Here is a 26,489-nt window from a genome sequence, read left to right on the forward strand (position 1 = left end):
ATGTGCAGGGTGGGGGGGCAGTCTGTCTTGGATACAGGCATCGAGGGGGTGCATTACGTGCAGAGATTTAAAAAACAATAATAAAACTGACTAAAAGTCAGTCTGCTTCTTATTATCACCATGTGCCAACAATTCTAAACATTGCCAGTGATAAAATACTCCTCCTTGAAAAAGTTTTTTGTTGGTCTAACTTCCAAACAACTACAGTGGTTACTGGTAAGTTTTAATAATATATGTGTAAGCTTCAAATTAGCACATTTTCAGAACATATCTGTTCATTAAAAACTGTATTCTACATGGACCTTAATTCTGAGAACTCCCAGTTACTCAGTGGGTCCCCTACACACATGGAGTTGGCTACACATGTTCCTTTCTAGAATAACTTTGTAACAATTCAAGCTGCTCTCCACTGTGGGAGCTCTCTTTCCAGCCTGTGCTTCCCATCTCACACCCAGTGGTACTGAATATACCTACATTTAAACCACCAGCTCTATATAAATAGTGATTGCTTGGTGACCTTAAGGATGATACAACAGAACTAGGGTTATTTTCAATTCTGCCATTTTATGTGACCACTTGGAGATTTTGTGTTTGAAATTGAAACATTAAAACAGAATACCACTTATGAGGTACACTATTCTTGTTTGACAAATGCAAATTCTAGCTCATACTAAAAACTGTTACTGAATTTGAACACTCTCTTTGAATAGAAACATCTTGAAAATAGAAATGTATTCACTCTTAAATTGTCAACTGTTTTAATACTAAAAAAGGAGTCAAGAAAATAATGCTATTACTGATTATCACTACAAAAAGCTATCACTTTGAGGAAAGGGAATGTTAAAAACTGATCTCCTTCTGAGTGCCAAATGCACTGAGGCTACCCCTGCGTGACTTGGCTTCTGTTAGGGCAAAGCCAGGCAGGGTCTGAAGCAGGCCAGGTCCACGCCGCTAGAGCATCACAACAGGGGCGTTTCCGCTCTCCAGTCTTGTTCCTTCCCAGTCCCCAATGTGTTCTTCACCAGCCACAAATGCCTTTCCTGGAATTTTGCTCTCAACGATCAGTTCTTTTATCATCAATGTATTCTTTAATACTATGACTCTTACTGTGACTTTATGGGAACATTTTAAAAAAAACAGCTTTATGGAGACCTAGTTTACATATCACACAACTTGCCCATTTAAAGTGTACCATCCAGTGGTTTTTAGTATATTCACAGAGCTGTGCTACCATCACCACAATCAATTTTAGAACATTTTCAACACCCCCCCAAAAGGAACCCCTATGACTGTTAGTAGTTATTCCTCATTCCCCTCACTTACCCCTCCCTCCCACCAGCCAGCCTCAGGCAGTCACTTTTCTACTTTTTGTGTCTATCTGGTTGTCTATTCTGGACATTTCATATAAATGCAATCATATGATATGTGGTCTTTTGTGACTGGCTTCTTTCACTTAGCTTCATGTTCTCCAGCGTCACCTATGTTGTAGTACGTACAATAATTTGTTTCCGTTGTTGCCAAACAATATTCCATTGCACAGACATATCACATTTTATTTATCCATTCATCGGTTGATGGACATTTCGGTTGTTTCCACTTTTTAGCTAGTGTGAGTAATACTGCTATGAACATCCATGTACAAGCTTTTGTGTGGACATATGTTTTTAATTCTCTTGGGTGTATATCTAGGAGTGGAAATGCAGGGGCATATGGTAACTCCATGTTTAACATTTTCCAAAACAGCTTTCTAAAGTGGCTGCACCATTTTACATTCCCACCAGCAATGTATGAGGGTTCCAATTTCTCCACATTTTAACAGAAGCCTTTGAAAGCAGAGAGGAAAGGGAGTGTGGAGAGAGAGAGAGAATGCTTACCAAGCAGCAGGCTAGGCAAAATCAACTAGTTCCAAAGCCTGGGCAGTTTTCACTGTGCTACCCTGAAGACCAAAAAGCCTTTACTGGAATGAATCTTCAGCCATGTAAGGACAGAAATAAGGAATTGGTGGTTGGGTGGTATGAACCCAAACCATCTATACTTACACAGTTCACTGTCCACGGTAACCTGACTTTACTATCCTACTGTCTTCTTCAATATAACTTTACTACTTCACAAAATTCTTGCCCAACTATGATAGATATGGAAATAATTTAATTATGCATTCCAGGAACTTGCTGGGAGGCCCACCAACCCTTTGATGGATAATAGCAAAGAACAGTTTATACCCCAAGGCTCCTTTGAACCCCTCACCTCAAAATCCCCACCTGGCTGTCCAGCAATATTAACCTATTTTATCATGATTCCTACCAAATTCTAACCAAATTCACATGCTGTATACAGTACTGTTTCTTTACCAGAAAAAATAAACATGTTTGCCTTATCAACCATCAGTTGCTTTGGGGATATCCTGGAAAGTTAGTGTTCAAGATATTTAGTGGATATTTGTGAAAGGAAGCCAGCAGCCCCAAGCACATATCTAGACAGGTGTCTTGCCTTCCTACCTAAAAGGCCAGACCTGCACAGGGATGAGTAATAGAAGGTTCCTGTGTTACAAAGGAGAGTATAAAAAAGAAAGTCACAAAATATTGTGGTTGTAAAGTGAGAAAGACAAAGACAGAAAACAGAATTTAAATATTCTATAAGAATACAAATTCTTTTAGAGGTTTCTAATAATTTAATGACCCAATCACTTAAGAAAACCATTGCAGTTTGTTCTGTTGCTACCAGATGGTGGTAGTGTGACAAAGCCTTGACCAGAATGCCTTAAGTCACATGGTTTGCTCTGAATCTTGGGTTGCTCCATGGAAAGTTATCATCAGCAAGAAAGGTGCCAAATTATACCACAAGCACTTCTTTGTTTTAAAAAGTTGTTCTAAAGTAGTTTCTTTGAAAGAGAATGATTGCCTGATGTTTATTTGATGTAGAATGTTTTATATTATAGGTATATTTTTGGTAAGTGACAATTTGTTAATGATTAAATGAGGAGGGCATAGGCAGACTCCACCCTGGGAAAAGGACATACCTTTGCCTTTGGCTTTATTTCCCCTCCTCTCCCTTCACCCTAAGGCCAGCTCAGTGACATAGCATGTAGTAGTATCATTATTAACCCAAGGTGTTTGAGGGACTTAATTCTCTTTTCCACCTCCCCAGTCTCAAAGATTCTCCCTCTTTTCTGTACAAATCAAAAGCAAAAGAGAGCAGTGTGTTCCCGGGAACCTAAGAATCTCTTCCTTAGGCTTTGCTTTCTGCAGAAGAATGTTTGACTGTCACCACAACTTTTTTTTTTTTTTTTTTGTCTTTCACAGAAATGATTTAATTTATAGACTTGGGAATGAGTATAATTTCATTTATAAGTTCTCACTTATTTTTCCTACTATTTTTTACTTGAAATAACTGGAGATAAAGGATTGGGAAAAGTCAGAAATTTTCCAAAAAATACATTTCTTTCTTTTTTAAAAAAATATTTTATTTATTTATTTGAAAGAGTAGGTGTGGGGGTGGGGGAGGGGCAGAGGAAGAGGGAGATGCAGACTCCCCATGGAGCAGAGAGCCAGACCTGGGGATCCATCCCAGAATCCTGAGATCATGACCTGAGCTGAAGGCAGACACTTAACCAACTGAGCCACCCAGGCAATCCTAAAAATACATTTCTCAAAGGAGACAGGCACATCTCAATATAGGGGTGTATTTTTCAAACTAAAAACAGCCTCATTCTTTTCTCACTTGCCTTCTGAGAAACTTGTGATGGGGCTCAATTGCTTAAAAGACCTCTGTAGAAGAAGAAAAGAACTTTCCCTCTATCCTCTTAGGTTCTGTTTCTGAAGTCTGTGAAATTAGGCTGATGAGAGACAGATTACCAGGAGAAGTGGCATACAAATTTTATTTGCTGTTAATATTTTAATTTTTACATGCATAGAGATATTCATAGAAAAGAAGAAAAGACCCAAAGAAGCAGTGAGATTCAGAGGTTACTTACCATTTTAACAAAGGGTGATTGATAGATTTGTGAAGTGGCAAGACTGAGGAAAAGGATATTGGGCTTCTAGGAGTAGTAAACTGTGGGGAGGTAAATCTGTAGGGTAAACTATTATATCTAATAGAAGGTAAGGGTTATTTAAGTAAGGTTTGTTTGTGCCAACCTGTCTTGGTGCTGACTTTCTGTCTCCAGTGATGATCATAGTTTTTCATCCTCCTGGTATGGATGATTTGGGATTTATGGAATCCTTCAAAAAGAGAAATTATGTCCTGCTTTTAGGCCAATGAGGGAGGCAGACAGTTCTTTCTGTGGTTTACTGCCTCTTAACTGCCTTCAGCTCCAAACAAGTGGCATATTTTGGGATAGCATATTCTGATTCCCTTAATCCTCATTTCTTACCTACTTACATAGAAAAAGCTTTTCTAATTTTTAATCAAGTTTATGGCAGCTTCCTTCAAAAGAAGAGAATTCACCATAGATAACAAAAAAGGCAATTGGATTCTGTTTATTATCAGTCACATCTCTGTTATGGAATAGTGAGGTAGAGGATTCGTGTATAATAACATTGCCAGCTCCATGCCTCAATATCCATCATGCACACCTTAGCTGCCCACACTGGTCACTGTTTCCAAATGCATCATATTTGGATATGCTTCTCATCTTAGGAGTCATGTCCTCTCTTTAGAGTGTTCCTTTCTCTTCACCATCAGCAGCTCTGTCTCATGGTCACACATGTCTAGTGTAAACCTCATCAGTAAGGTGTGGTTCTGGAGTCCCAATGTCACTTGGGAATTCTACTGTCACATATTCATCATACATATCTACCAGTATGTTCCCAGTATTTAAAAAAGACTACTTCCTTTTTAACTTAAATAATTATATACATTGGAAACTTTGTATCAAACTATGTAAATTTTTTAAAAAGCATCATTTTCTAGAGTGAGGAAGTAACCATAAAGATAATTACTATGAAAAAATACATTATTAAATTCTAGCTAGAATGCTACCAAAAGCACTGAGCCTGAGGCTCTTTGTAAAATAGGAGATCGGCAAGATTTAAGAAGGGTGTGGACTTATTCCATCAAACTGAAATTTTCTCTTAGACTTTAACAGAACAGTGACATGAGAATAATTCCCCCACTGTGGGATTCAGTGTTATGTAATCTCATACCATGCTTTTATTCCTAATCATCTTCACAGAACACCTAGAGGTGTTCTAGGGAGAGGACCCCCTTACCTGCTGCCTGCCCCACACTTTGGGATATACTGGTACAGAACAGTGGTAGGCTTTGGAGCCAGACTATGCTGGGCTCAAATCAGAGCTGTGCTATTTATAAGTTTGGCTTTGGACAAGTCATTTGATCTCTGTAAGCTGCACTTTCTACTCCTTCTTAAGAAAAGATCTATCTCAGTGGATATTATAGACTGAATGTTTCCATCCCTCCTCAAAATTCATGTGTTGAATCCTCAACCCCAAAGGGGATAGTATTTGGAGGTGGGCCTTTGGGAAATGATTTGGTCATAAACATGGAGCCCTTCTGAATGGGATTAGTGCCCTTGGAAAAGAGACCTCAGAGAGATCCCTCACACCTTCCTCTATGGGAAGACACAAAGAAAAGGCAGCCATCTATGAACCAGGAAGTAGGTCTCACCAAATCTGATACCAAACCTGCTAGTATCTTAAACTGGGCCTTTTAGCCTCCAGAAGTGTGAGAAATTAATGAATGTTGTTTATAAGCTAGCCAGTCTATGGTACTTTTGTTCTAGTACCTGAAGGATGAAGATGGTAGGAGACTTTGAAGATTTGAAATACTGTATATAGAGAGTGGCTAGCACATGATAGGGCTATGTGAACCATAGCTTATATTAATGTTATTTTTATCATCATTATCATCCTCCCAGGTATAAACCAAATGTCATTTCCTCTGCAGAAATGCCACTTTCTTCCTTGAAATTTCAAAACTCTGAACATACTCCTAGGATAATTTGTTTTGTATCCGTCTCATTTGTTGCTTGGTGAGTTCTTCAAAGGCAGAGCCTCTTCTCAAACCAGCCAAGCTGACATGGATTAAAAGCCTGCTATATTCAAAGTCTCTTGAACCATATCATTTTTTTAGAACAAATTTGCAAATTTGGTTATTGAGAGACAGAATCCTCAAGATGGGTTATGGCCATATCATTAGAATAGTTGCTCAGAAAACAGCCTTTCACATGCTAAATAGAGTACCAGGTATATTTTTCCACTTTGTAAATTAAGAGACATTTAAGGCCAGAGAATTTTCCACTATGGCCTTAGTATGTCCTTGTCTCCCACAGCTGTTCTTCTCTACTCTTAATAAAATCAAATTGCCCAAACAACGGCTGCTAACTCACATGTACAATTCCTCCCTCTTCTGAGAACTGTCTTGATCCAGCTATTCCCGAAACCAGTTGAACTTCAGCTAACCCCTTCTGCTAAAAGCCCTATTAAAATCTTCTGTCCTGCTTCCCCTAAGTTAGAACACTCCTTCAGAACATTTTCTTGTCTGGTATTTTTGAATAAAGCCTTATGCTAACAGGCTTTGGTTGATTTTCTTCACTACAGAAGGCAGTAGAGTATAATGAGAATGATTATTTTAAAATCTTAAACCAATGTATTTAAATTTTTTTATTATAAAATATTTCACTGAAACAAAAGAATACATGAAATAACCAATTTAGTTTTTATTCTCTGTAACCAATTTTAGCTTTCATTCTCTGTAAATCTTGTTGCCCTTCAGCTCCTTTTATATTGAATCAAGAACATTCAAGCTTCTTTAGAAAGTCAGAAACCACTTAGACTAGAAGGGTCAGTGCTCAGTTTTGAGTTTCAATAGCCTAAAAAACATTAGTGAGGCAAAGTCTTAGAAAACAGATTTTGTTCAGTAGTCCACTCCACTCCTTCAAATTCTTAAAACTTTTCTTATCTAGCAAAGCTCAGCGAGGTGAACATAAAGTTCCACTAGAGGCCTTACTGTAGAGAAGATTGAGGATATGACAGAGAAGGTTCTGAGGGAATGAGACCAGGGTTAGGAATTTGCCTGGATCACAGAAAAGAGACCCCGTTCATCCCTCTAGTTCTCAGGCCGGGAAGAAGGGGGGACTGAAAGAAGAGCATACATGTGTTCCACTTCCATATGGAACTCCGGGGTGGGGGGAACCTCACATACCAATACAGATGGCAGTACCATGACACAGAAATGGTGGCTTGGTGTGATTCTGCAAAGGGAGAGCCTGAGTCAATGTCACCCATCTGCCATGGCCTCCACTTGGCTATAGAAGATCCATGAATTTCCAAGGGTTCTGTAACACCACACAGAACTGCTGAGGGGACTGGTGTTCTGGAATAATCTTGGTGATAGTACATCCCAGAGTATGGGAGGCTTAGCATGGAGCAATGGTAATGCCAATGCTCAACAGTTGCTGCCAATATGAAGCCAAGAAGACCTGGCAGTGGCCACTACACCTCAGTAAATACCAGGAGTGTGTCGAGTAATTAAGGGGTGATGACTGAGTGAAGGTCACTGAGTATCCCAATGACAGCACAGGACCCATGCAGCCCCTCCTCATTACTAGCATATAATGTCAGCACCCCATTGTACCCAGATGGCATCTAGGAGGAAGAAAAGAAGGAGAATGAGATCAAAACTCTGAAAAGTCTGTGAAATTAGCAAGAAAAGAAGACTGAGCTACCTTTAACCAGCAAGTTGATTTCTGTTGTTGTTCTGTTACTCCCAAACATGGTTAGGGGTCAGGGGAATAGGTTAGTGAAATAAATTTTGTTTTTTGTTTTGTTTTTTTTAAACTATCTGAGTTGTAGAGTATACATTCAAGCCCTCCAGTTAAAATAGCATAGTGGTTAAGACAAGTGATCTGGGGTCAGGTTTGGGCTTCAAATCCTGGATCACTTTTAGCAGGAGTTGAAATCCTTTTCTTTTTGGTTTTCACCCAGGGGTGCAGCTCTGTGCCTTACAAGAAATCTATGATTTATGGAAGAATCTACACTCTCTTAATGTGACTGCCTCTCAGACATCAGAAGACAACCTCACATCACCTGTGAGTCTGCTATTCTTTCTCCTACTCTCCCAGAACCTCCCCCCATGCTCATATCATCTGATTCACAGTCCCTTGCACGGCTCTCCGCTGAAGTGTTTTCCCTTTGCACCACACTCATTCCACACTGGTGCACATCACTGCTTCACATGACTTCTCTTTCATCCTCAGTTTTGATCGGAATGGTTCTTTTCATTCCCTTGAAATCCTCATCTTTGACTCAAACCCCTTATAGAATGACTGCAGAATTTAGTTGGCCTGTCAAGAGAAAGAGTTTTGGCAGTTGTGACTCAACTACCCAGATGCTCACCATTTTCCCTTGTCTCCGTTAAGTTGGTAAATTTAAACAAAGAGATGAACTGAATTAAGAGGTCAGCTGTGGGGTCCAAGTGCCCTGGTCAATCCTTCTCTATAAAGCAAGGGTAGAAAAATAGGAGAGGAAGGCCAGGGTCTGCATGTCCCAACACAAAACCCTACATCCTTTCCCCTTTCTCCTAATCAAAAAAGATGACTTTCCATTCTCTTCATTCCCTGATAAGAAGGAAGAAGCCACCATGCTGCTAATGGGACTCTCTCATTATACTTCCAGGTGTCACAACATTTAAGTAGTACACAATTTAAATATCACTCCCCCACTTTTTTTTTTTCACTCTTGGAATTCTCTTTGCAATTAATTGAAATCTGTACCCCAGGATTAGATATTCCCAGAATTAGATGCCAATTTCATTCTGATATAGCTTTTCCTTGACCATGGGACATGGTATTTATGATAAAGAAGTTTCTAAAATCAGTTCAGGGCACTGGTTAGAGAGTGTCTTGGAACCCGAATGCCTGCATTTGAATTCCAGCTCCTCCACTTATAACCAGTGGGCAAGTCACTTAATCCCTGTGCAACTGTATCTATCTTCAAAATGGGGGTAATAATAAAGTCACCTCATAGTCCTATTGTGAGCATTAAATGAGTTACTAAAGTGCTTAGACCATCTACTCAATCAAATCATCAAGGACCTTGAATTATGTAGACAGATTTTCAACAAGCGATAGTCATCTTGTTTCCTTTAAAGTTATACCAATAAGCTAGTAAATTATTTAGATACAGGAAGAATACTGCATTAAGAGTCAGAAGAACCAGACTTGAGTCCCTGACACTGCCCCTGGATAGCAAATTTTATTTGTCATTTCAGTGCTTCTGTTTCTTCATCTGTAAACGTGAGATAGTAACATTACCTGGTAGTGACTGAGAAGTTTATAGGACAATTTATAAGGAGCAGCATATGAACAGCAAAGCATTGTACAAATGCAAAAGACTGTTATCATTATTAATTGTTATCATTTTTCTCACATTTCATTATACATCCAGAGACTTCTGTAAGATATCCTGCCACCTAGAAAGCAATAGATTACTTTCTTCAACTCTCTTTTCTAGACTCAAAGGAAACTTCTTTGCATTTCCTTGGTATTAGAGCATTTGGTATTTACTTCAATGTATTTGTAAAACACTGCATGGCCCAACTGCCAAGGTCAGAAGTTGCCTATAATGTCTACTTTAGTTTCGTCTATTCAAATGTCTGAGCTCTTCAAGAAGTATGTTAAAATGGCAAGGGAGAATAAAACACTTCTAGGAAGGTCTCCTGTGGCTTCAAAGACTGTGTCCTTTCCTAGGGAAGGAACTTGAGCTTCAATATATTTTGCTTTGGATCTCAGACTCCATCTTGCCTCCGGACTCTGCTCAAAGACCACAGTCTTGACCTTTGTCATTTATTTCCTTGAATTATCTGCAAAAGTCATTCTAAAATGACTTTTAGCCAAACATTTTTTCCACCAGTAAATCTTGATATAATCAAAAGCAAAGGTTTTGTTTATGCTGTCTGGGCAATGAGTAACATCTCATATTCCATAGTTAAGGACTATTGCATCCTCAAGAATAAGAATGACCTGCTTTATATCACATGAGCCATGCCAACTAGAAATCACCCTGAAAGTCTTATAGTCTTCATAACTTTATTGGGTTCTCACTCAAACAAAAATCTCTCTGTTTCTGATTATTTTGCCCCAGATGTACCTGGAGCATAATTTCAAGCTGAATCTCATTTTCTTATTTCCTGTCCATATTTCTAACTTCCCCAGACCCCCCTGGACAATTTATCTATTGCACTAATATTTGCAGTTAAAGAAGTATAGACTTGTTCCTTTTTTGTCTTTGGGCTCAGGAAATATCTCCAATCATTTTTCAATCATTTGTGGTCCACAGAGAGCCAAAACATGCCTTTTCTGGGGAAATCTAATCCACATGTTTATGATTAATTTATATGTAAGTCATTAAATTGGTGTTTCTAAGACATTTCATTTGGCAAGCTCTCTTTCACCCTTCAAATCCCCTCTCAAGTCTTATTTGAGTTGGTATGGAACCACCACAACCAGATGCTTCTCAGAGCTAGAAAAACCCTGAATATATCTGAGATGCCATTCTGTAGGAACAGAACTACTCTTTGTAGTTGCTACACGGCTGCCTGAATGGTTGGTGACTTACAGTATAGAGAATGATTAAGGAATTTATAATCAGTGTCTCCTTAGTCAGGGGTTGTAATTGTGCCTCAGTGGGACATGCTTCTAATTGCTTATTCACCCCAAATCAAGCTCATTTCAATGTAATTCAGCAAATTTAATAATCTTTCCTTAGGTACTGATTATGTGCCAGGCACAATAAGTCATAATATTCCTTGCCTTCAGTTTTCTCATTGTCTAAAAGGATGGACTGACCTGTATATTTATAACTATGATGGACAGCATTGTATAGTGAGGACCAAGGATAACATATAATCAAAGTGCTACAAGAGAATGAGAGTAAGAGACTCTTACTGGAGACATTGGAGAAGGTGGCAATGAACATGGACTTTGAAGCAAAGTCTTGGGTGTGTTGATGGTAATAATGAGTAGGGGTGATTCCAGTAGAAGATATGCCAGGAGTACCAGGAGTACCTGGTTAGAAACAGGATGAGAAAAATAGGGCAAGTCCAAATTATGGGAAGCCTTGAATGCCATGCTTAGGAATTCAGGGCAGTATGTAAACAATAAGGATTCAACAAAGGTTTTTGGAGAAGGGAGATGATATGACCATGATTCTACTGATACTGTGGAAGACATAATAGAAGTGGGAGAAACTACAAGCAAGAGAAACATGAGGAGGCTACTGTGATGATCCAGTTGAGCTATAGAGGTTTCAAATGATAAGAGACCAATGACAGCGGATGGCTTAGCTTTGAGACACACTGCTGAGACAGATTCCAAAGGGCTTAGAGATGAACAAAATATCAAAATTAGGTGGGCTGTCAGTGATCTCCTGGTAAATTACCAAAACTCTTTGGACCCTTGTTTCCTCAACAGTAGAAAGATAGTCTTCCCATTTGTTTTAAGGGTTAAAAAACATGGTATGAAATGATCTATTTCTGAGCATATAGCAGGCTCTTGCTTCATGGTAGCTCAGAAGATGAAAATAATAATGAGGTTATGAACTAGGATTTCTTGAACAATTCAACACCCATGCTACTGGGTCTATGAACCTTTTATGGTTCTATTCAGAGGTCTTTCACATATATGCTCTCTATAAACATCTAGTTATTGGCTCATTTTAAAGGTAACCAGTCATTACTGAGATGTGTGGTAGTTAAAGCAATCATTAGCAAAAAGGCTGTTTCCTAAAGGGAAGCTGAACTGCTAAGTAATAATCAGAAACACCTTTAAGACCATCTGTGGGTAATTAGCACATTAGGCTAGTGATTCCCTATCCTGGTTTGAGACAACCCAATTCAGCAGAAAATTTCTGAGTGTCTATTAGGTACTGACAGTGGATTGGTTGCTAGAGGAGGTAGAAGATCAGTGTATCAAGTTCCTACTTTCAAAGAACTTATATTTTAGAAAGGGAAATATGACAAGTTTGCAAAAGACTAAGTATTAATAGATAACAGCATGCCTACTAAATGTATAATGGGATATAGATAAAATGTTAATGAGATTTAAGAGCAGGAGAAAAAACATTCACTTAGAAGAGTTAAAGAAAAGCGCCAAAAGGGGTTTGATCTGTGAGACAGACCTTGAACAATAGCTGGGCTTTTTGCTGGATAGAGATATTGAGGAAGGCAACTATGGGCTACAGAAGAACACCAATCATGCACTCACACACGCAGTCCCACTTTTATTCAACAAAACTTTATTGAGTGTCTACTACATTTGAGGAAGACAGGGATTACTAAAGTTTGTGTACCCAACATTTCACAGTCTCTTTCAACTCAAATGTTTCTCTCCTTCATGGGAGAGGAGAAGAAAAAGAGATGAACAGGTGAATTTATAATACAATATGATCATTATTTTATAAAGGTCCTGCTGATGGAAACTTTAATCAAATGCTATATATATTGGGGTCTTCTAGAGAAACAGAACCAATAATCAATAGAGTGTCTATGTGTGTCTGTCTATCTAAGAGTTTGATTTTTAAGTAATTGGGTCACATGACCATGGAAACTGGCAAGCCCAAAGTCTATAGGGTAGGCCAGTGGGCTGAAGACCCACGGAAGAGTTATATTGCAATTAGAGTCTAAAGTCAGTCTGCTGGCAGAATTATTTCTTGCTCAGAGGAAGTCAGTTTTGTTTCTATTAAAGCCTTCAACTGTTTGCACAAGGTCCGCCCACATTATGGAAGATAATCTGTTTCATTCCAAGCCTACTGATATAAATGTTATCTCATCCAAAAAGTATCTTTACTGAAATATCTATAATAATGTTTGACCAAATATGGGCTAGCCAACTTGATATATAATATTAATCGTCACACTCTGTGAAACAATGGAAGAAATTTGGTCCCAGCCTCTGTCAGTCAGATTAATGAGAGTGGTTGACAGAGTGGCACACTCAAGTGTAAATATGAGTTCAACCAAGAACATTAAGCCAAGTGGATGGATTATTGGGAGAGGCAGTTGGCCACCAGCCCCAATTTTTGCTGCATGTTCTTGGTGAGGGTGTTATACAGCAAGGCTTATCTATCTTCTGATAAAGAGCATCTTATGTAGCTCCTCACACAGGTGATGAAGTGGGTCAAAGTGGCCACAGATGAAAAGCCCCTTCCCCTAAAAATGGCAAAGACTTTGAACAGACACTTCTTCCAAGAAGATTCATAAATGGTCAAGAGGCAAATGAAAAGATGCTCAGCATTATTAGTCATTAAGGAAATGCAAAATCAAAACCACTTCATATTCACTAGGATTTTTCTAAGTCACCATTCTCTAATCAAAAGACAGACAATAGTAAGTCCTGGTGAGGAGATGGAGAACCTAGAGCCATCATACATTGCTGGTGGGAATACAAAATGGTGAAATCACTTTGGAAAAGAGTTTGGCAACTCCTCAAATAGTTAAATGCATGACTCAGAAGATCCATTCCATGGTGTACACCCAAGGGGAATGCAAACATATGCCACATATGCACTAATGTTTTCTAGTGGCATTTTTCATCACAGTCAGAAAGCAGGAACAGTTCTACTATCAACTGATAAATAGAGCAATACATTGTGATGTATCTACACAGTGCAAATACTATTCAGCAACAGAAGGGAATGAAGTAGTGACACATGCTACAACAAGGATGAACCTTGACAATATAATGGTAAGTGGAAGAAGCCAGTCACAAAAGGCCATCTATTGGGTGATTCCATTTACATGAAATATCTAGAACAGGCAAATCGAGGAAGATAGAAAGTAGCTTGATGGTTGCGAGGGGCTGGGGGGAAAGGAGAATGAGGAGTAACTACTAATAGGCATCGGGGTCTCCTTTTTGGGTGATATTCAAAAACAGATTGTGATAATGGTTGTACAGCTCCATGAATATACTGAAAACAATCAAACTGTACACTTTTAAAGAGTATTTAATGGTAGGTGAGTTTATCTCAATAAAGCTGTTATTTTTTAAAACCCTAAATTAATGTAAATGCAAAGCCTTGCTTACTGGTAGGGAGTTGCTCTCTCCCTCAAGGCCCCCATCCTTCATGCCCCTCTATCCTAGCTTTAGCTGTTTTAAGAAGAAAAATGACTAGAGGTGGGACTGAGGTCTCCCTGTCTCCATGGGGACCAAAATCCATATGCATACATTCAAGTATGTGAGAAACTTCAGGGAGGAAGGAACTCAACTCTCATGGCTCTGTTAGATTCAAGTTCCCAAGTCACTATCCTATCCATTTCGTTGGGGAGGAGAGCTCTTGAATTCAGCTAATAAGGTTTGGGCAAGGTTCCCAGTAGGGAAAATAAATCTAAAGTGACCTTGTGGGTGAGACCCATGGGACCAATTCAATGTCCTGTTGTTGTGGCTTCCAACATACATTCTCTACTAAATGTATATTGGCATTGATGCTTTACATGCTTGTGCTGTGAATGCTCATAATGTCCAGAGGGGATTGTTCTGATTGAGGAGAGTCACATGTAGAGAAGTAGTGGGACATGTAATAGGAATATTCACATGGAATAGGCCACGTAAATCACTCCCCAACCTACCTCCCAATTCCATCTTGAGTGGTCCCAGGAGGAGAAAGGAAATCACAACCTTGATTAAGGTCTAAAAGGCAGCGTAGATAGTAAGAGATGCAATATCTCAATACTACAGCCCTGTGTGTCCAGGGGAATGGGAATTGGAGACTTATGTTAGATTATTACCAACTGAATTCGGATGTTACTTCTATAGCCCCCGCTGTTCCAGCCATTGTAACCATAACTGAATCTGCTGCACAGACTGAGGGCATTTGGCACACTCTCTTGGACACTGCCACCACCTTCTTTCCTATTCCATTTGGCCTCAAGGCCAAGGGTCTGTATCAGGTTGTATTCATGGCAAAGCCTTGTTTGCAGTACTTTCCAGGAAGATTAATGAAGGGACATTACTGATCTTTTGTCTTTCAGAGCTGTCCTAGGACCTTCCTTAAGGAAGCAAATGCCCTGGTGTGGCTCTCCCAAACAATTTATTTGACTTCTCGATCTGCAATTATCCATCATCAGAGGGCTAATCATCACAGGATGGTCCAGTTCCTGCACTGCTCATGGTCCCAGGGTTTTAAAGGTTTTAGTGGTCCCACTATCAAGGAGGTAGATGTATGCACATATAATAATGGGGCAAAGTGAAAACTACCTTAAGAGCAGTAGACCCTCTATATTGCTCTTTTAATACATTCAATATAGGCAGTGAAACTAACCTACTGCTGCATGAAATTGAAAACTTGTTCTTTTCTTTTTATTCATTGTTCAGTAAAAATGTAAATCTGTAAGAGTCAGCCACTGTTAACTACCAGGTTTTATCTCCTGGATCATTTTATTTTACCTTGAAGCCAGCTTTTCTGTTTCCTCATGGCCACAACCTGAATTCTTGACTTGACAAAGCTGTGGCAGAACCACAAGAAAGAAACAAGTAGTAATGAAGAATCCAGAACTCAGAACCACTGGCTCTACCTTGCTATGTTCCCTTGAGCAAGCTCCTGGGCCTCTCTCGACCTCAGTTTTCTTCTCTGCCAAACAGGTTTGGTATATCTGTCCTACCTATCTTATCAAGAAATTGGAAAGGCCAGATGATTTAAGGGATGGACATAAGCTATGGAAACTTATAGCAGGACATAAAGAATAAAGTCAAAGAAGCCAAAGAAGAAAACTATTATTGGATAGCTATATGGAGTAGGAAATGATATTTGAAGGATTTTGGATTCTAAAACAGTCTCTATGTGCCAACTAATATTATCGTAACTGAAATATTTTCTGTTACTTATAATTTTTAAGTAGTACCTACTTTTGAGGATGGCTGTTTCCCACATGTTCCCATCTTTCCCAAGATATTAGAATTTCATCCAATTCCAAGGAATAATTTTTGTGTATTTAGAATAGATAACAGTGGTCACATTATTATGTACTTATTAAATGTCAGGCACTGTCTTAAGTCCGTGAGGCATAGATTATTAGCATCACTATCATACAGATGATGGAAGATGAGGAATCTGCCAAATGTGATACAGCAAGTAGGCAGGAGATTGGAATTCACACCCACATCTAATCTGACTCCAGAGCTCAGTCTCTTAAGCACCAAGCTCTACTCCCTCCCAGTGTGCACACAACACCTGATGGTAAAAACTTACCTTCCCTATTGCCATTACTGAGCAGTGCACTGCAACCCCTAGAATCCCAGTCACTGAGCATCTTTAGAGTGCAGGGAAGGATTGCCTGGGAGAAGGGCTACAGGTGATAAAAATATAGGAAGGGTGGTTTCTGTTTTCAAAGAGCTTACAGTCAGAGAGAGGAGGTTAGATGCACCCAAACAACTCTGATAACAAAAGAAAGTGTAAGCTGCTATAACAGGGCTACAAGAATCTTAAGAAAAGAGGGATTCCTCCCTGAATGATTTAAAAGTGAAATACTCTTATTTAAAGATTTTTGGTTTTTTTTTTTTGCTATTTAATTTAATTTAACTTAATATTTTTAAGAGTAATTAATTAATTAATGAGCAAGAGAAAGAGAGTACAGAGATGGGTGAGCAGAGGGAGAGAGAGTCTCAAGCAGACTCCACATTGAGCACAGACCCCAACGTGCTGGACTAGATCCTACCACGCAAGATCATGACCTGAGCTGAAACCAAGAGTCAGACACTTAACTGACTGCACCACCCAGGCACCCCTTTATTCTTATTTTAAGGTTTTATTAATATAAGTTCGGCTGGGAGGTCTGTCTGAAGATACTGTTATGGAAGTCTTAAAGATGAATCAGAAAACCTCAGAGCTAAAGGGGATCTTGATGATCACATTCAACACCCTAATTTGACCTAGAGCACCCAGTACCCCAGGGTGAATGAGTTGGTGGCAGAACCTGATATCAGATCTAGAAATCCTGCTCTTCCTTCTATCCTAAGGCACTCCTTCCTCTCCTTCCTTTCTATGGTCTCAGGACCACAGGGCAAGGAGCTTTCTCAGGAGCATGTATTCTTTGGGTAATTATTATCACAAATGTCCACTCGGGACATGTTGCACAGGTCTTCCCCAATTCTCCCTTCCAGCTCCTTCCCTCCAGCCAGTAGGAATCTCTCTACTCAGAGATCTCTCTCTGGAGATACATACTGAGGGAACAAGACAGACCTTCACATCACTACCTACTGGCTAGAGTCTCCAAGGCTTTATGTGTTGTCACTCCAGATTGTAAACACAGAGAGAGAACACAACTTTATTCTTCATGTCTCAGAACAACTAAAATGGTGCGTTGCTTTCATATATGTCACAGCACCCTAATATGGGAACATTAAAAAATTATCACTGGCATTTTTAAACATACACAAAAATAGAATAGTACGACAGATTCCCATATGTTCACTGCAAGCTTCCACAAGTGACATCATTCTGCCATTCTTGTCCAAAGCCTGAAGAGGTGACCAAAGGTGCCCATGGAGATGGCCAGCTCAGTGGCAGGGAGACACAGTAGGCATTAATCTCAGCTGAGGATTCTAGACAGAGGGGCAGGCGGTGGGATATACTACCATTAGTCTCACAGAAGGCAAAACGGTTTGCCAAGTGTAGAGTAGGGACCAGGTAGGTGCAGGGAGAGCCCGAGATAAGCTGAATCAGGCAGTTCACTGGCTGGCTGTGGCAGGCTGTGGGTAGACCAGGCCTCAGGGTGGTCTTAGAGGCACTGCAGGACCTCTGATGTGCAGCTGGGCCTCTCCCTATAGCAGCTTTTGCAGACACTACTCCTCCCTCTGAGAGAATGCGGTGCTCTCCCACCAGCTCCTCTGGTGGCTGCCTCTTCCTCAAAGACTGCCTTGACAACACTTTCTAAAGCACTATCCTTTCTTTATTATTTTTCAATTTAGCAGGCTGCTTGCTTCCTACACACCAGTCTGAATTTTGTAATTAATTATTTGTTTACTTGTTTATTTTTAGTTTTCACTACTAGGCTGTAACCTCCAATGAGGAAGGGGTCTTGCCTTTCTCCTTCACCTCTATTTCCTCACAAACTGGAACAGTATCTGGTAAATAACAGTCAATAAATATTTGTCAAATGAATTAATGATAGACCATATTAAAATTTTGTTACTATCTTGATTGGTGACGCAAAGGTTGAGCACAAAAGAATAGAGAAAAGGGGAAGGGTAATTTCTGATTTAAGCAGGGTAAATGGAAACTTCTAGCCCAGTGGTGCTCAAATCTGGCTGCATGTTGAAATTACCTGGGGAACTTTAAAAAGTACCAACACTTGGCATTCTCTATAGACCAGCTGACTCAGAATTTCCAGAGGTGGTACTTACGCACTGGCATTTTTTAAAAGCCCCCTAGGTGACTGTAATGTGCATAAGGCTTGAGAATCACTGTTCTAATGAAGAAAGGCTATAAGGATTTTGACATTAAGATGAGAGCAGTGAGTTCTGGAGTAGAAGACAGGTCTGCTCAAGTTCGATTTAGAGTGAGTCAAAATGATGTGTTCTAGTCAATCCTTTCAATGCTTAAAAACAAACCAGAGGAGTGCCTGGGTGGGTCAGTCAGTTGAGTGTCAGACTCTTGGTTTCAGCTCAGGTCATGATCTTGGGTTCATGGGCTCAAGCCCTGCATCAGGTTCTGCACAGAGCACAGAGTCTGCTTGAGATTCTCTCCCTCTTCCTCTGCCCTTCCTGCTGCTCATGTGTACCCTCTCTCTCTAAAATAAATAAGTGAAAAATCTTTTTTTTTTTAAATTTTTATTTATTTATTTGACAGAGAGAGATCACAAGTAGGCAGAGAGGCAGGCAGAGAGAGAGGGGGAAGCAGGCTCCCTGCCGAGCAGAGAGCCCGATGCGAGGCTCGATCCCAGGACCCTGAGATCATGACCTGAGCTGAAGGCAGAGGTTTAACCCACTGAGCCACCCAGGCGCCCAAGTGAAAAATCTTTTTAAAAACCCCACCAAATCAGAGATGAAATAAACAGAGATGGATATTAGTTGAAAGTAAGCTACCTAATGATGGATAGTTTTTAAAAATTTATAAATAGTGTAGTGTATTTAAGTAAGAATTAAAAACAAAATTGGGGTGCCTGGATGGCTTATTCGTTAAGTGTTTGCCTTTGGCTAGGGTCATGATCCCAGGGTCCTGGGATCGAACCCCACATTGTGCTCCCTGCTCAGTGGGAAGCCTGCTTCTCTTTCTCCCTCTCCCACCGCTTGTGTTCCCTTTCTCACTGTGTCTTCTATCAAAAACATTTTTTAAATCTTTAAAAAAAAAGAGTTAAAAACAATATTTATGTGCATATGTCCTATTTCTATTTTAAAAGACTTCTGTTTTTATTTACGCAAGCAACAACAAAATATAACTGAGTTTGAGAGAACATCATGTATTATCTTTGGCTCTCAGGTCGCTTCTATCAGAGTCCTACTCATTGGTTCCTAAATGTCATAGTCAGAGCACATTGTGCTTGGAATAGATGCTTAAGAAATAACTTTAAATTTGTCATATATGGCACTCACCAGAGATCTTTCCAACCCACCAAAGCGCATTCTGTTTCTTCTCTCCTCTTTTCTCTTCCTCTCTCCCTCCCTTCCTCTCTTTCCTTGTCAGATTATTTTTAGATAATGTTCTTTCTAATGTTTTAGGCGAACTGATGGGGTTAGGTGAGGTGCAGCTTTTCTCATTTCCAGAGCTTGCCTTGCTCCTCCATCATGTGAAGGTTGCTTCGAGGATGGCACCCTGCTCCTGAGCTCAAAGGCTATGGGGCTGTAATTGCTTCTTCTCCCTAATTTATTTAGGTTGCTGCACGCCTTGCTGTCACTGCAATCCCTCAGTACTGCAATCTGGGAACAATATAAATGGTTGATGGCGGAGAGAGATTTTCAATTGTTGCTTCTCAGTGATTCACATAATGTGCTGTCATTAGCACTTCCATGTGACATATAGTGGTTTCCAGGGCTTATTGGGCCATTTATAAATACCAGATGAAGGTGTTAGAGCTGGTATTGCCGTGTGGTTATTGCCTTAATTGCCTTCACTGGGAAAGGTGGCAGCATCTTCTCAGGAGGAAAATAAATTGTAATTTTTAGTTTGGCTTTAACCATTTGCAGTCAGTTCCTCTCAAGGGCAAGAATCACAGCTTTCCTTTTTCCTTCCTTTGTTTTTCTTCTAATTTTCTAGTAATTTCATTTTTGCAAAAAATATCTACCCTTTACACTTTAGTTACCACTATCTGAGTTGATTTCCAGATTATCTATACAAATATTCAAATGTATTTTTCCCCACAGTTAAGTTCGCATTATTAATGATAATTATTACTGAGACTTACCACATTTTACACTTACAAAGTGTAATGGCAGCTAATATTTATTGAGCATTTACTATGTGGTAAAAGATACACAGGCATTGGCTTGTTCAATCCTTTCCAACAACACTGTGAGCTAGACACTATTGCTGCCTTCATTTTATGAGGGGAATTTGATATTTACTGAGGTTTAGAAAGCCAGCAAACGGGAGAGCTGGGTTTGAAATGCAGGTCAGTGTGATTCCAAAGCCAATAGTTTTAAGCACTCCCTTTAAGCACTCCCCACCCTGAACCCCAGCATAGTCAGCAACCCCCTTTTCCAAGCAGGAAATGAAGACTCCAGCAACAGGAGCACTGCAGGGCTGCACTCAGTCCCTGCTTCTTCCCACTTGAGCGGCAGAGTTCCTTCCCCTCCCCTAGGCAGCCCCCAACGGGGTGAGCCCTTATAAGGGCTGAGGTATGCTACTGATACCGCATGAGCACCACTCAGGTTGATAAATAAGCAAAGGATGAGGACCGATAGTTAAAAATCAAAGGGACTTCTATTTAAAGCATTAGAGACAAAAGAGCTGCCTGCCTGGTCTGCTGGTGCAGGCACAAGCTCTGAGCTGGGAGGCCAGGGTTTAGAGGCACAGAAGAGGAAAGAAGCAAGTCATGTCCACTGGGCACGCAGCCCAGGAGCTAGGGCCACTGACATGAGCCAGCCTGGGTCCTAGTGATTGATCGTGCAGCGTGGATGGCCTTCCCTCAGCAGCCACAGGGCCCCACAAAGAAAGGCTGCTCATGGAGAAGTCTTTGTCAGGGCCTCTAATGAGAGGATTGGGTTTCACATCACAGCTACCCCGAAACAGGTACGCTCTGCTTCTTTCATCTTCCTGATGGCTCCCACGGGAATGAAAAGAAAAAGAAAGGAAGCTACACCAAGAAACAGGTCACAGGCTGGTTTGGCTAGGTTTTGTACCTCCCCCGCCTCACCACCTCCAGATAAACAGCTTTGAATTCTTTAATTTTCACACACCCTGTGTGGCCACCGGACAGCAATGGGGAAAGCTTTCCTAAGAAATTTTTCATGATCCATCCACTGTGACTCTCTGGAAAATGAATGCCCCTGTCCCTTTGCGTGTACTATTGCCTTTGTTTAGAAGATCCTCCCCAGACCCCAAGTTCTTCTTCCTATGACTAACTTGTCCTTCTTCAAGATCCAGCTCAGGCACTGTCTCCTCCAAAAAGCCTTCCTCAATGTCGCATACCTGCCCTCCACACAGGCTGGCTTCTGTTCCTCCTCTGTCCTGCTAAGGCACTTCTGCCTCAGTCCCTGCTGATTCCTCTGTCTCCCATCAACATTGTAAGCCCCTTCAGGGCAGGGACTGTGTCCCTAGGGCGCAGCACAGTATCTAGCATACAGAATAAGTATAAGAAGTGTTTCTGAATGAATGAATCATGAATGATAAATGAAGTAGGCTGGGATAATATTTGCTTAACTATTTAAAGCACTTGATTTTTTCAAAACAGTCTATTTTTCTTTTAAAAACAACTTTTTTTTTCAGATAAAAAAGCAGTAATGCTGACTGCAGAAACTTTATATATATAAAAAAAAAAATCCACAAAGAAGAAAATTAAAACTGTAATTCCACTGCCCAAAGAAAACCACCTTTATCATTTAGATGTATGAAGAGATTCCAGTAATTTTCTTTGTGTATGAATATATATGAAATTGGAATCCTATTGTCCTCCCTAATTTTCTTAAGGATTGTAACAGTATCTTTTGGAGGCAGATAGAAAAGATGTTTTTATTGCATTTAAGTGATGAGAAAAAGGAAAGCAAAAATACCTATCTTGTATCAAAGACACATATTAATGGCAGAGTCAGGAATAGCAGCCCTGAATCTTGTTCTAGTCCCAGGCTCCTGCTGCTCCCCATGAGGCCTCCTGCATAAGCGGTATTGTTCTTACAAAAAGAAATTGTGCATTAACCAAACATCAATGGAACAAGGGTTTGTAACTGGACATTCTTCCTCAAGAAAGGGACAGATTTAAGCTGATCCTCTGTCTGCATTGCAGCTGTGTGGTGCATAAGAGTGATGTCTAACATTTCTAAGCACTTGGGAGCTCATTCCTGGGAAAGGCTACCAGCAGAGTTAGGCAGGCACCATTAAGATTCAGTTTCCTTCCAGTAGTCACATGACATCTGAACAGTGATGGCTTGGCGAGAGCATGTTGCTGTGGGAACCACAGCCATTGTTTTGATCCCACCATAAACTATCGGGTAGTACACCAGTCCATGACCACTGCCTGTACTCCACAACAGTGTAAATAGTAAGTGCTCAATAAATGTGCATTTGGCTGAACTGAATGTTTATTATTATTCAGCAGTGACAGTTGGCAAAAACGAAGGTGACATCAAATATAAATCTCGCCACCACGATACCCAGTATAGAAAATGCAGTCCAGTGTGAACTAGCCTTCTGTTTTATTCTAAATAGAGAACTAAACTGTAATTCCCCAAACAGAAACACATGCTAGACTGTTAGCTCTGCAGATGAGGGAACCACAGCTTATTTATCTGTGTGTCCCCAGAATACCTAGCACAGAGCCAGACACATTTGAAGTGTCAATGTCTTTTGAATTGAATTATATTTGCTTGGCTGGCGTGGGAGTTAAAAAGATGTTGACTAGTAATTCACCATTCCTTTCCCTGCAAGCACTGTAAATCAAGCTTTTAAAAAAAGCAGAAAGCTAAATTCCAAAACCCTCTCTTAGGAGAAATGCCCACGGCTGGTGGGGTCTGGACTATGTCCACCAAATGTGCAGATCTCTTCTGCACAAACATCACTTACTCCCGAGGGAGCCCCTGACTGGCTGACTGGCTGTGGAGACTCACACATTCCCTCTTTCCCAGTGGCAGGAGGGTCAGGGGCAAGGGATGGGAGTCGATGATGAAGCACTGCTGAACTAAATGTTCTCCTCTTCCCAGGAGAGGGAAACTCTCCAACAGTAGGAGTGTTGGCACTTTTCTAGAAGAACAACCATAAAGAACCTGGGATGTAGTTGGAAATGATCTTTTCTGAAGACAAGTTTCTTTTTTAAAGGCCACCCTCATCTTCCCTCTTATCTTAGACTAAAAGGGTGCTATTGGAATTACTTTGCCAGAGCTGCTAGAATCCCACAAGCTGGGATCAAAGTCGACTGGCAGGTGACGGGGTCCTCTGGGATAAGCACTGGGGAGCCATTAGGCCATATCCTCACTTTTTCTAAGTTTATCGAAGAGAAGTGACAAAAACAAAAACAAAACAGTGTTTGCTAATAAGATCCATTCCTTAAATACTGAGCTGAGTTTAAAGAAACTGAAATAGAAATTACTGATTTTTCTGGGAGACAATCAAAGCACAACTTACCGATCCCCTAAGCTCTTAACAAACTCTCTTGGAGATTTCATCACCATGTAAAATCCACAGGTTTTTATTGGCAACGTTTGATTATGAACTGCACAACCCTCTGAGGTGGTGCCAGTACAACTCCCAGGTCTGCCTCCATTACTCATTCCAAGGTCCTGTTGGCAAAGTCTGTTCAGCCGGTGCCCTGGCCTAGCCTCCTACATTCTTTCTGGGGGAGACTTGGGACACACTCTCCCAGCTGTCAAGTGCTCTACTTATAAGGTGCAGAATTTATTAGTGCAAAGAAAGATAAAAAGAAAGTCTGCTACCTTATGTGCTTTTATGTTCAGCTTCTTTACTACAATTTGGTGTTTCCAGAAATACAGCTGCCCAGCTTACTGGAGCCTTTGTGCTGAATCAGTGGGACTTGTTTTAGCTTTGCATGGACCTGAGTGAGCTCTGCAGCCACCACCTATAACTGAAGTCTCTTGTGCCATGCTTTGAAAGGAAGTTACCCACAGCAGCTCTCATTTGAGGAGAACAAAGCCATGAGGACTTGCATTTTTAACCAACACATGGCCAGCAAAGGCACACAGAGTTGACATGGAACCCAGGTTTGTCCATCTCTGGAAATCCAGCTTGTCTGGTCACCCAAAGACCATCTTTTTCTAGCCTAGGACTTTCTTCTCTCCCATTCCTAAACATGCCTGTTTCCATCTCCAGAACCAACTAAGGCAAATACTGGCCTCAGAACACAGAACAGACAGCAAAGAGTACAACAAGGAAGAGAAATGAAAATGAAATTTAGAACTGCAAAACTCTGAGAGTCCCAGTTCCCAATACTTGTAGGACCTTGGATAAGCCACTTAATATCTTCATAGAACCCTAGTTTCTCTTCAGCAAAGTAAGTATAAATAGTTTCTCCCACCAGCCTCTCTTCATAGCAATTATAACAAAGCGCAATTATCTTGTTTATATGTTTATTTATTTTCCATTGCTCACTGTGCTTCTAGCTTATAAGCTCCAAGAGTTCAGGGATCTTGTCTTTTTGGTTCATCGAAGAGGCCCACTGCTAGGAATAATGATCAGCAAGTTGTATAAGATCAAGAGGAGCGAATGAGATTTGAGTGAGGGAGGGAATGAGGCAAGAAGGAAGGACAGAGAAAAGGAAGGACAGAATGGATGGAGCTTTATTGAGGTACCATGTATTAAAGTGGTCTGAAAATTATTAAGTATCACCCACATTATTAAAATAATGATAACTAATATTTGATGCATGAATTGTACCAGGGTGATATTTTAAAAATAAAAGCTAGATCATATTATTTCCCTGCTTAAAACCCTCCAGTGGCTTTTCATACTACATACAATAAAGTCAAACTCCTGTTAGCTTACAAAACCTTATGGGATCTGACCCCTTGTGGCCTCATGTCCAACCAGTCTCCCCCTTCTCTGCCAGGCCCCCATCACTTGGCATCCTTGCATCTCCTCAAACATGAAAAGTCCATTCTTGCTTTGGAACTTTGTGTTAGCCACTTCCCCTGCCTGAAAATTCTGCATGGCTGGTTCCTTCTTGTCACTGGGCTCGTGGCTTAAATGTTACCTTCTCAGAGAATTTGTCCTATACACTCACTCCAAAGCAGCCCTCACTGACTCCTTTTTATAGGACTCTACTATCTGTTTATTCATTTTTTTATTACTAGTCTCCTCCTCAGTGCCCAATGGTCAGTGAACATTTATTTTTGTGTAGCAGTATATTTGTTTAATGCTGACTCTTCATAGAGACTTTACTAATTATGGGCCCAGCACGCTTCCACTGCGCAACTCTGCTAGGCACGAGACTTTACTAATTATTATTTTGTTTTATCTCCACGGGTTTATAAGCTCAGATCAACAAACAAAAAACCATATGGTTACAACCTGAAAGTTCCCTCCCAACCGTACATTAGCCACCACAGAGCCCCTCCACCCCGCTCCCCAACACACACACTTGAGGTAGCCGGGCCCTGTGACTAAAAGCAACTGTGCCAGTCAGTTCTAATATTTGTGACTTACCTGGAGTCACATATGACCAGTGATACAATAATTACTTCATCCTCTAATCTATAGTGATTCTTTTGAAACATAGAAATGCTACCACTGGGCGCGAAACTGTTCTCTGTTCTGGGCTTGGAAGCCTCTTGTCTCAGGCAGGGGTGAAAATGAGGGGAATGCAGGGCCAAAATAGGCAGAGGGAAGCAAACAGCAGGAACACTCACTGGCCTCAGTTGAGTTTGCTTACTGTGGAAGAGTACTGGACTAGGGCACAGGGAAGCGGGTTCTAGAGCGGGTTCAGTATCTTCCTCTCCCCTCTACTCAGACTATCAGTTCCTCTGTTATAGGAGGTGCAACTGGATCTCCTCAAAGGGGAATCCCAGCTCTGACAGTCTATGAGCTAATGAGAGGAGTGTGACTTTTCTCTGTGACCATGATGTCTGTGAAAAAGGTAACCCGTGTAATATTTCTGACGAGCGCATCTTCTCGGAACTTAGTGGGATCTCTCTGATTGGCCAGTAGAGTCACCCAACAAACCAAGATCTCTGCTCTTGCCAGTCTTCTTCAGCCTTCCCTTTCCTTCTCTTTCCTAGGGAAGTTGGTGTCCTGGGAAAATCCCCTCATTGTCACATAGGGATCAGCACCTAACTGCAAGTGCAATTCAGCCACTCCCTAAGAGATGGGTTCCTACTGCATCTGATCTCGGCCAAGATGCTCCCATCTGCTTTCAACATGTTGCGTCTGACGTTAACTAAT

At 40.6% G+C, this 26,489-nt stretch overlaps 1 protein-coding gene and 1 long non-coding RNA gene across 2 annotated transcripts in view; one reads left to right on the plus strand and one right to left on the minus strand.

Annotated features, from left to right (window-relative positions):
• Positions 1-26,489, minus strand: part of HPSE2 (heparanase 2 (inactive)) — a 660,133-nt gene that overhangs the window by 115,140 nt on the left and 518,504 nt on the right. The gene's annotated exons all lie outside the window — the stretch shown is intronic.
• LOC116573165 lies at positions 17-24,603 on the plus strand. The gene is made up of 4 exons (XR_004278629.1): positions 17-216; positions 7,944-8,047; positions 24,078-24,313; positions 24,423-24,603. It is a non-coding gene; the product is annotated as an uncharacterized LOC116573165 (long non-coding RNA).

Source organism: Mustela erminea, chromosome 14 (assembly GCF_009829155.1).
Source record: "Mustela erminea isolate mMusErm1 chromosome 14, mMusErm1.Pri, whole genome shotgun sequence".
NCBI classification, from domain to species: Eukaryota; Metazoa; Chordata; class Mammalia; order Carnivora; family Mustelidae; genus Mustela; species Mustela erminea.